Consider the following 9,815-nt stretch of genomic DNA (forward strand, 5'->3'; position numbering starts at 1 on the left):
CAGTGGTTAGTACTACAGATGAAAGGGACTTGGGGGTCATGGTTGACCACAAGATGAACATGAGCCTTCAGTGTGATGCTGCGGCTGGTAAAGTAAGCCAAAAGCTGGCTTGCATCCATAGATGCTTCTCAAGCAAATCCCGGGACGTCATTCTCCCGTTGTACTCGGCCTTGGTGAGGCCACAGCTAAAGTACTGCACCCAGTTTTGGGCTCCACGATTCAAAAAGGATGTGGAGGAGCTTGAGAGAGTGCAGAGAAGATCCATGCGCATGATCATAGGTCAGGAAAACAGGCCTTATGATGAGAGGCTGAGAGCCATGGGGCTCTTCAGCCTGGAAAAGCATAGGCTCAGGGGTGAACTGGTGGCCACCTATCAGTTTATCAGGGGTGCTCAGCAGGAACTCGGGGAACGTCTGTTCACCAGAGCACCCCAAGGGATGACAAGATTGAACGGTCACAATCTCCACCATGACCAATTCAGGCTACACATAAGAAAGAACTTCACTGTCTGAGCCCCCAAGGTTTGGAATAGACTGCTGCTGGAGGCGGTTCAAGCACCCCCTTTGAATGCCTTCATGACACATTTGGATGCTTATCTTGCTGGGATCCTATGATCCCTGGTGACTTTCTGCCCCTGAGGCAGGGGGCTGGACTGGATGTTCCTCCGGGGTCCCTTCCAGCCCAAATGTCTGTTTTCTTCACTTCAAACGATAAAAAAAGAGTGTTTTATTTTTTCCTTAAAGATACTCCAGTGCATCAAAATTGTAGAAAATGTCAGGCAGAACTGTTATTTTATAATGTTGATTTTTTTTTTAATATCCTTCCTCCTAGTCTGTCATCAGAATATCAGTTGGGCTGGCTTCTATCACAATTGGGGTTTATTTGGCCAAAACTTTGTAACAGGATAAGTTGAAAAAATATGTTGCTGAGAGATGTTTAAAATTTTTATTTTATAAAATAGTGGGATTGCTTTTCCTCACCATGACAGGTCTGGGTCAAGTGGTGAGACAGTGCCTTCCCCTGATTTCTCCTGCCTTGTGTCCCCTGAGTGCTATCTCCTACTTGCTTGCTGTTGCATAGCTGGTGTTTTAGAATTGATTGGAAGGCTGCCCAAAACTCAGGGGGATCTTGTCAAAGATAAGCTGTTCTTTGGGGTGCCTAGGCCCCAGGTGTTTAAAAGCCATATTCATGGTCTCCAACCTCCACCTCCCCTGTCAGTCCGAATCTGGTTCATTAGGTCTAATCAACATCAAATGCAAGCCTCCAGTTTTCAATCCAAAGTGCAATCCTTCCCGACTGGTCTAAATCCTCCCTTTAAAAGGTCTAATTTCTCTTCTTACCATCTATACTCAATCCCCTCAAGGTACAATTACTTTAATTGTCATATAAACACATATAAAAGGTTTGTGATGATATGAATGTGCCTTCTTCATCTTCTGTAGAGCCTTGCTTGGAAAACTCCAACTAGCCTTTAAGAATTAACATCTTATTTTTAGCACGTACAGAAGATTTTTCACTGGTGCCTACCTCCCACCTGTACCTTAGAAAGCTGCTCCTTCAGTGCCCAGGAGCTGTTCAGTTCTTTCAATGACTAGCAAATCTACAAAAAGAATGGATCGCCTGTGATTTTTTAAAATTACTATTAGCATCTAAAATATTTTATTTTGCTTTAAACAGAGTATGAGAACAATCAAGCTAAGAGCTCTACTTTATTTCAACTTTTAACTAAAAAAAAATCCTAGAAATAGCTGGCAAATCATTATTTTTGGTCCCTTTCCCAGTGCCAAGGAACTTTACAGAACAAATGCGAAGAACTGGTCCTTTCCCTGAAAAGTCTGCTGTCTAATTTTGGATGTGACAGCATGTGTATTAGTACCAAATGGGAGGATGTATGGAAGACAAGCTGTACACAGTAAAAGGATCACACTGTTACTATGTTCTGGTATGTGTACTTCTTGATGGGTAGTGGAATGCTGTTCTTGTCAGAACTAGCAATGCAGACTGCCACTGATATTCTCTCAAGCATCACAAATCAGACTTGCATCTGAACTGTCACTTTAAAACAAAATGTTTTTTTTCTTTTTCACTTTTTCATTGATTCAGTTGTAGTACTGAGGAACAATAAATATTTCAAGAAGAATCTAGAGGACTAGAATATGTTGTGCAAGCAAAGTTTAAAATATTTTATATCCATTTCTCCTCTTACTGCTTCTATCTTTTGGTTTCAGAGAAACTACATTAAACTTGTTTCTTATTATGGGCACATAGCTGAAAGTATTTTTAAAAATCTCAACTTATTTCAGGGGGAAGTTCACAGACTGTATTGTCTATATGAGCCTATTTTCAAGGCCTATTATTCTTGGTGAACAGGTGGGGTTGCTGTTATAGTATTAATTCAATGGATGCTCTGCTTAGGAGCATTGTACTCTGTGCACTGCCCTTGTCTGTCTTGTAAATATTAAATATTTCTGTCTTCTAGTCTTATAGAGATTCCTATCTGGCATGTGTTTATTTTACCCAGCATTTTAGAGATTTTTCTGAGTTTTCCTCAACCCCTGAATTAGCAATTCGGTGTATGTGCTGATTCAGTTTCTTAATCTTGTTTTCGTTTTGTGCACCCTCTTCCATCAAGCACTATGCAACCCAAGTACTTGAATACCAGCTTCATTTCATTTACATAGTATTATAGGTATAATACAATTTTCACATGGAAATTACACAAAAATTGAGCATTAAGAGCCCCAAACTCCTTAGGAATAAAGCCTTTAAACTTTCAACATGATGCAGATTTTTAAATCATAAAGCCCCATGTTGAGGAAAATGATGGTGGCGGCAAAATGAATTTTATTAGCTACCAGTAACAATTAAGTTTAATATTTACAACTGAGTTAATGCAAGATTTGTAATTTTCCAGTAATGCATTTCTTATCAAGTTAGTGAGGGAATGCTGTGAACATATCATTTCTGCTGGGTTAAATGAATTAAAATACATTAAGTTGCAGTGAAAAATAAATGGAAAATGTGATATCAACATAACCACATTTTTTGTAGACTACGATTATGTGAACAAAGAACAATAGAGAATAACAGTAAGGTAATTCATTTATATTGCAGAACTGAACAGATCTCCTTTTACTACTGATTCACTGAACCACATAGGAGTTTTGAAGGAAACTTGTTATTTAAGTTTGCATTGAACTTGGAGTAATTTGAGCTCTTAAATTGATTGCCACTATAAAATATAAAGCATTACAATTAAAAGATTGGTAACTCTTCTTTTATTTATTTATTTTTTGAGAATATGATTTTTGGGTTGTAATGGTACATAATCTGGATATGTATACTCTTACTGTATATTCAGGTATATCTACTATAATATCTAAGTTGGTTTATATGTACAATGCTTATCGTTCCTGAAAAGGGGTGTCTGTACAGGTGTGTATCTGTCCCTTTTTCCTTTATTTCAGTTAGCTTTTGAAGCCCACCTTTTTACAACTACTGCCAAAGATAGGTTGAGAGCTGGATTAAGGCTGCCAATCATTACTAGAAATGATTGGTAGATGATGCCCTTGGAGAATCTTTAGGGCTGGAATTAACTCTAAACTTGCCAAATACATTTTATCTGCAAGCTTTTGGACTGCTTATATAAAGTACCTGCCATTCCAGCTGCTTTAAATTGGTCACCCTAAAATTCCAGAAAAAAATTTATTTTATACCTTTTTTTTTTTATCCCACTTTTCCCATTGCATGGATCATTTGTTCCCATCGGGACCAATGCATTTCATAATTCAATTCATTAAGATGCATTAACTAATTGGCTTTTTTCTTCTCCAGTTAATTAAACCAAATTAAGTCAATTATATTTTTCTATCTCTGACTTTTCTTTTGCCTAATCTAAATTGGAAAATGTGAGCCTTAGATGAGAAATAAAAAGAGAAAACATTCCCTGCAGCAAAAGTAGAATCTCTAATATTGCAGTGTGAAGATAGTTAAAAGTCAAAGTGACACAAAATGACTTTTAGCCTAATTTACTTATTACAAAGATTGATTGGCTGGTGATTTTTTTGTAGAACACAATGACATTGCTCTAAGTAATGGACACTAATGTATGCTACATTTAGGAATTTCAACAGAAGCCAGCCTTGGTATAAAGCTGTCATGATATAGCACTGATTTCAGCAGTTGAAATTTATTTCTGAAGTCAAAGTAATCACTGGATTCATGTGTGAATAAAAAATTCTTCACTGAAGATAAAATTTAGGTCTGTTGTTATTAAGGATAACATATATGATTCTAGCTTTGATTAGGCACAAGAAAATGAACTTAGAGAGCCTCCCATTTAATGCTTTATTTATTTATTTATTTTCCTCTTCGCTTAATGCTTTCTTTGTTGATGAAATCTGTTTTATTCTGGTAGTTCATTTCACAACCATGATTTTTAAGATTGGTGTAATTTGTGGTAATAAAATAGAGAATTTTCCAGGGGTATAAGGCAGAAACATTAGAAGCATTATTGTTCATGTGACTTGCTGAGCTAGTGAGTACTGTAGTCATGAGTATAAAATCACCAAGGGTTCTGTTAAAAGCTAATGTGCTGTTGTTTATAAGCCTTTAACCTTGTAGAACCTGCAGAGGTATGCTACACATTAAAACTGAGAAGCATACTCATTATTTTAAAAGTGAGGGAGGATCAATCTTATGAGAGATCATGAAACACTATTTTTTTTCTGTGTTCACACTTCCACAGCACTATTTACTGGCAGGTAAGGATTAAGGGCCCAGTGCTTCAAGATTCTAAGTACCCCATGAGAAATACATTCATTAGCATAAGCAGACCAGGGACTTTATTTGTCTTTATAACTGGGTAAGTATTATTTCATGAGGACTCTATGCCTAGCTATTCACTTTCAGTTGTAAGGCATAGTGATGTGTCATCAGCCCACTCAGTCTCAGAAAATCTTTGTACTAATGTAATCTGCCATATGTCTAAGCATGTAGCTCATGAATTAAAGCCAATTTTGGAAGAAATATAGGGAGTAGTCTACTCCTTTCTTCTAGAGCTCCACTGGTGTACCTTCTTTAAATACTTTAAACACAATCTGCCTTAAGAAATGGAGGTTGGATGCAGTTGGCACCACAAAGTTCAGAACCTTTATCAATACTTCTGTAACCCTTCTTCCAGGCGTCAGACAGCAATAACAAGAGCTAGGTTCAATTTAGGGTTTTTACATAAATTGATTATCTGGGTTTGAGCCTCAAACCTGAAACTTTGAAGTCAAGGTAATCAATTTGTGTAAAACCCCTAAGATGAACTCAGCCTTTGTTACTTCCATCTAATACCTGGAAGAAAGGTTACATACACTTTACAACTTTAGGAGGAGGGAGGGCAGTGCACAGAAGCCTGACTTTCCTGGCATCCTAGAACCTTGTTACATGTTGCACTTTGAGCTGCTCAAATGTTGATTGCTGTTTGTGCTAGCAGGAGTTTTCAGCAGTCACACTTTAAGGTTAAAAACCTTCCCTGACTGTTCCCTGCCTACACAGCTGTGACTTGCCACTAGAGGACTGGCAAGCAGGGGCCTAACTAGCAACTACAGCTGTGGGTTGTCACTACAGGGCTGCTGAGCCACCACAGGCTTCTATCTTTGCTCTGGGTGCAAGTGTGAGAGAGAGGGGTTGGGAGAGGGTGGACAAGAACACAAAGATGAGAGATGGAGAGTTAATGAGATGGGGTGGGTAATGAAATGGGAGGTAGAAAGGAAACTGGGATGGGAGAAGGTTGGTGAGATGTGTCAAGGAAAATTTTGATTGAATGCTGCCAATGCAGAGAGAATTAAAGCTGACATGCGCAAGACAGGCTCATGGAATTTTCCATTGGGCTCACCCAGCATGTGTCCCCTGGGCGACCCCAAGAGCTGTCAGTCAGGCTGACCTACTTTTCAGCCCTGCGCATGCTTGGTAACAGTGGAGAGCTCAGGCTCACACATGCTCAGTCAGCTAAGAGCATGATGTCATTCGGCTAGAAAGTTCTTTGAGGGACACATTCTAATTGGCCACCAAATTGTTATAAAAGGTTAAGGAGCCCCTCCCTCGGGGGGAGATCCGTTCAACTGAGGACAGAGGCTACTCCGTAGGGACTGTCCCTCAGTTAGGTCTCCTCCAGCGTGGGCTCTCGCTGCTTTTCGTACCTCGGTCTGGTTGCATTGATTGATTCTCTGGTTACTGGACTGTTCTGGCTTGGACTCTGACTTCGCTTTCGGATCACCCTCAAAACACTGGCGACGACTTACCTGGCTTTCGACCTCGGAAATCACCTCAGCTATCCGATCGTCCTTCGGGACTGGCGTCACACCTGACTATCTTCAGCGAGTTACAGTTCATTGTACTGTTTGTTAGTTTACTCCTTCTATGAGCCGTTGACCAGTCCTAGGACTATTGAGCCAGGCAGCCGCCCCTAGCCTCCGGGTTAGATAGCAAGGGCTTGGCTCAAGAACCCTGTGGACCAACGGACCCCTGTGTTGTTGTTCGTTCGTCACACCACTGTAACTGAAGAATTACATTGCCTACGCCTCAAAAGCGTAAGTTGAATAAACCGTCTTGTTTAAGAAACCATCACGCTTCCGTGCCGCTCAGTACTCCATTGCCAAAAACTCCTGCCTGTCCACTCCAATTGCCACCACCCGGCCGCCCCACCGTGACCACAACCGTGAGCTTGGCTCGCCAGCTCCGGGGCTGTGACAAGATGAAAGAAGTCAGCCACTGAAGGATAAATAATAAGAAAAAAATTGAAAAGAAATAAAGAAGTAAATTAAAGAAGATCTCATGTTTTAATAAATTGGGACTAGGATTGGGATCAGGATGTGGGGAGTGCTGGTCATGCTTCCTGGGGTGGCTCGGATGTGAGAGCAGTGAGGAAAGGTGCTTTTGGGGGAGCTGCTGGCCCTCCCCCAGGAAGGAAGCCCCAGCTCATGAAGACCTAATCCAGCCACTTATCTTGTGCCCCCCCAACTCCTGCACACACACCTAGAAGCTACTTGTGGACCTAGCCATGACCTGTAACGTGGCTAGCTGAAATGTGCTCTGCAGGCTGTTTGCTCAGGGTTGCGCTCCTTTGGGACTTAATTGCCTTGTTTGTCAACAACACAATGTAATAGGGATAACAGAGACCTGGTGGGACTCCACCCATGACTGGACCATGGGTATAGATTGCCATACCCTGTACAGGAGGGATCGAGTAGACAAAAGGGGCGGAGGTGTAGCTCTCTATGTCAAGGAGAACTATGCATCCCTACAAGCTGACATAGACACCCAGGATGGATGACTAGAGACCCTTTGGGTTAAAATCTGTGGGGAACACGACATAGGAGACACAATGGAGGGAATTTACTACAGACCTTCTACCCAGGATCAAGAGATTGACTAGGAGTTCACCAGGGAATTGGCTGAGGCTGCAAGCTCCCAGTCCATGGTTGTCGTGGGGGACTTCAACTACCCAGACATCTCATGGGAAGAGCACTCAGACAAATCCAAATGGTCACAAAGCTTCCTCACGTGCATGGATGAGCTCTATCTGACTCAAGAAGTCTTTAAGCCAACAAGAGGCAAAGTGCTGCTTGACCTGGTGCTGGCAACCAGGGCCAACCTAATCAGTGACCTAATGATCAAAGGGAAGCTGGGTGACAGTGACCATGAGCTGATCACCTTCACCATCCTCCAAACAGCTGTCAAGTCAGTCAGCAGTACAGAGGTCCTCGACTTCAGAAGGGCGGACTTTGACAAGCTCAGGAGACTTGATGGTGAGGCCCTAAGGGACCATGAGCCCAAAGGCAAGGGTATCCAGGAAGAGTGGTTGCTCCTCAAGGGAGCAATCCTAGATGCAGAAGCTAAGGTATCAAGGACAATAAAAAGTCATTTTTAAGATATATGGGGAGCTGGAGTAAAAGCAAAGGCAACATTGGACCCCTGCTAAACCAAAAGGGAGAACTGATGACCAATGCCCAGGAAAAAGCCAACTTGCTAAATGGGTACCTTGCATCAGTCTTTTACAGACTGCCCATTACGGGACAGGGACACCTAAGCAGGGGTGGTTCCTTGCCCTCCATCAATGCTGACCTTGTGAAGGAACAGCTTGAGAGGCTGGACACCTTTAAGTCAGCTGGCCCTGACAATTTACAGTCCAGAGTACTCAACATGCTGGCTAGCATCATAGCTCAGCCCCTGGCATGTATCTTTGAGAGCTCCTGGTGCTCTGGTGAAGTGCCCGATGATTGGAAAAAGGCAAATGTGGTGCCTGTCTTCAAGAAAGAGAAGAAAGTGGATAAAGCAAATTATAGGCCCATCAGCCTGACCTCTATCCTGGGGAAGGTCTTAAAAAAAATCATCAAGGAGGCCATCCTCAATGGGGATGTTGTGGGTAGGTTGCGCTTGATCAATCTCATTTCCTTTTACAACCAGATGACCTATCACCTGGACAAGGGGGAAGAGATTGATGTCATATATCTAGACTTTAAGAGAGCCTTAGATCTGGTATCCCATGATCACCTCTTAGCAAAACTGGCCAACTGTGGCCTTGGATCCACCACAATCCACTGGCTGGTGAATTGGCTCCGGGGTCAGACCCAGAAGGTGGTGGGTGAAAGAATTCAATCATCAGGGTGCCCTGTGACCAGTGGGGTCCCTCAAGGCTCTGTCCTTGGACCTATTTTGTTCAACCTCTTCATTAATGAGGTGGACATTGGAGTTGGAAGTGGAATGGCCAAGTTCGCCGATGATGCCAAATTTTGGGGTAAAGCATCCACACCTGAGGACAGGGGAGTAATACAGGATGACCTTGACAGGGTCAATAAATGGGCAGACAAAAACCTGATGGTGTTTAACATTAACAAATGCAAGGTTCTCCACCATGGGAGGAAAAACCTGCAGCATGTTTATATGCTTGGCAGTGCCACGCTGACCAGCACTATGAACGAGAGGGACTTGGGGGTCAGGATTGACCACAAGATGAACATGAGCCTGCAATGTGATGCTGCAGCCAGTAATGCAAGCAAAACTCTGGCTTGCATACATAGATGCTTCTCAAGCTAATTCCGGGACATCATTCTCTCATTGTACTTGCCTCTTGGTGAGGCCGCAGCTGGAGTACTGCATTCAGTTTTGGGCTCCACAATTCAAAAAAGATGTTAGGTAAGCTTGAGAGAGTCCAGAGGAGAGCCACACCCATGATCATAAGTCAGGAAAACAGACCTTATAATGAGAGGCTGAGAGCCATGGGACTTTTCGGCCTGGAAAAGCACAAGCTCAGGAGCAACCTGTTGGCCACTTATAAGTTTATAAGGGGTGCTCACCAGCACTTAGGGGAACGTTTGTTCACCAGAGCACCCCAAGGAATGACAAGGTCGAAAGGTTATAAACTCCTGCAAGACCATTTCAGGCTGGACATAAGGAAGAACTTCTTTACTGCCTGAGGCCCCAAGGTCTGGAATGGCCTGCCACCAGAGGTGGTTCAAGCACCTACTTTAAACAGCTTAAAGAGAAACCTGGAAGTTTTTCTTGCTGGGATCCTATGACCCCAGCTGACTTCCGGCCCCTGGGGCAGGAGGCTGGACTTGATGATGGCAGAGATGGAACTGGGACTAGCTTCCCGGATTAAGGACAAACAAGAAGTCCTTTTTTAAATACATAGGGGGTAAAAAGAAGGTTCCGGGTAATGTGGGGCCCCTGCAGGACATGTTAGGAAACTTGATTGTCACACCAGATGACAAAGCCAACATATTTAACGATTTCTTTGCCTCTATTTTCCTAAGCAGGGACCGGAA

Source organism: Gavialis gangeticus, unplaced genomic scaffold (genome assembly GCF_001723915.1).
Source record: "Gavialis gangeticus isolate Ggan-Ray unplaced genomic scaffold, GavGan_comp1, whole genome shotgun sequence".
Classification (NCBI taxonomy): Eukaryota; Metazoa; Chordata; order Crocodylia; family Gavialidae; genus Gavialis; species Gavialis gangeticus.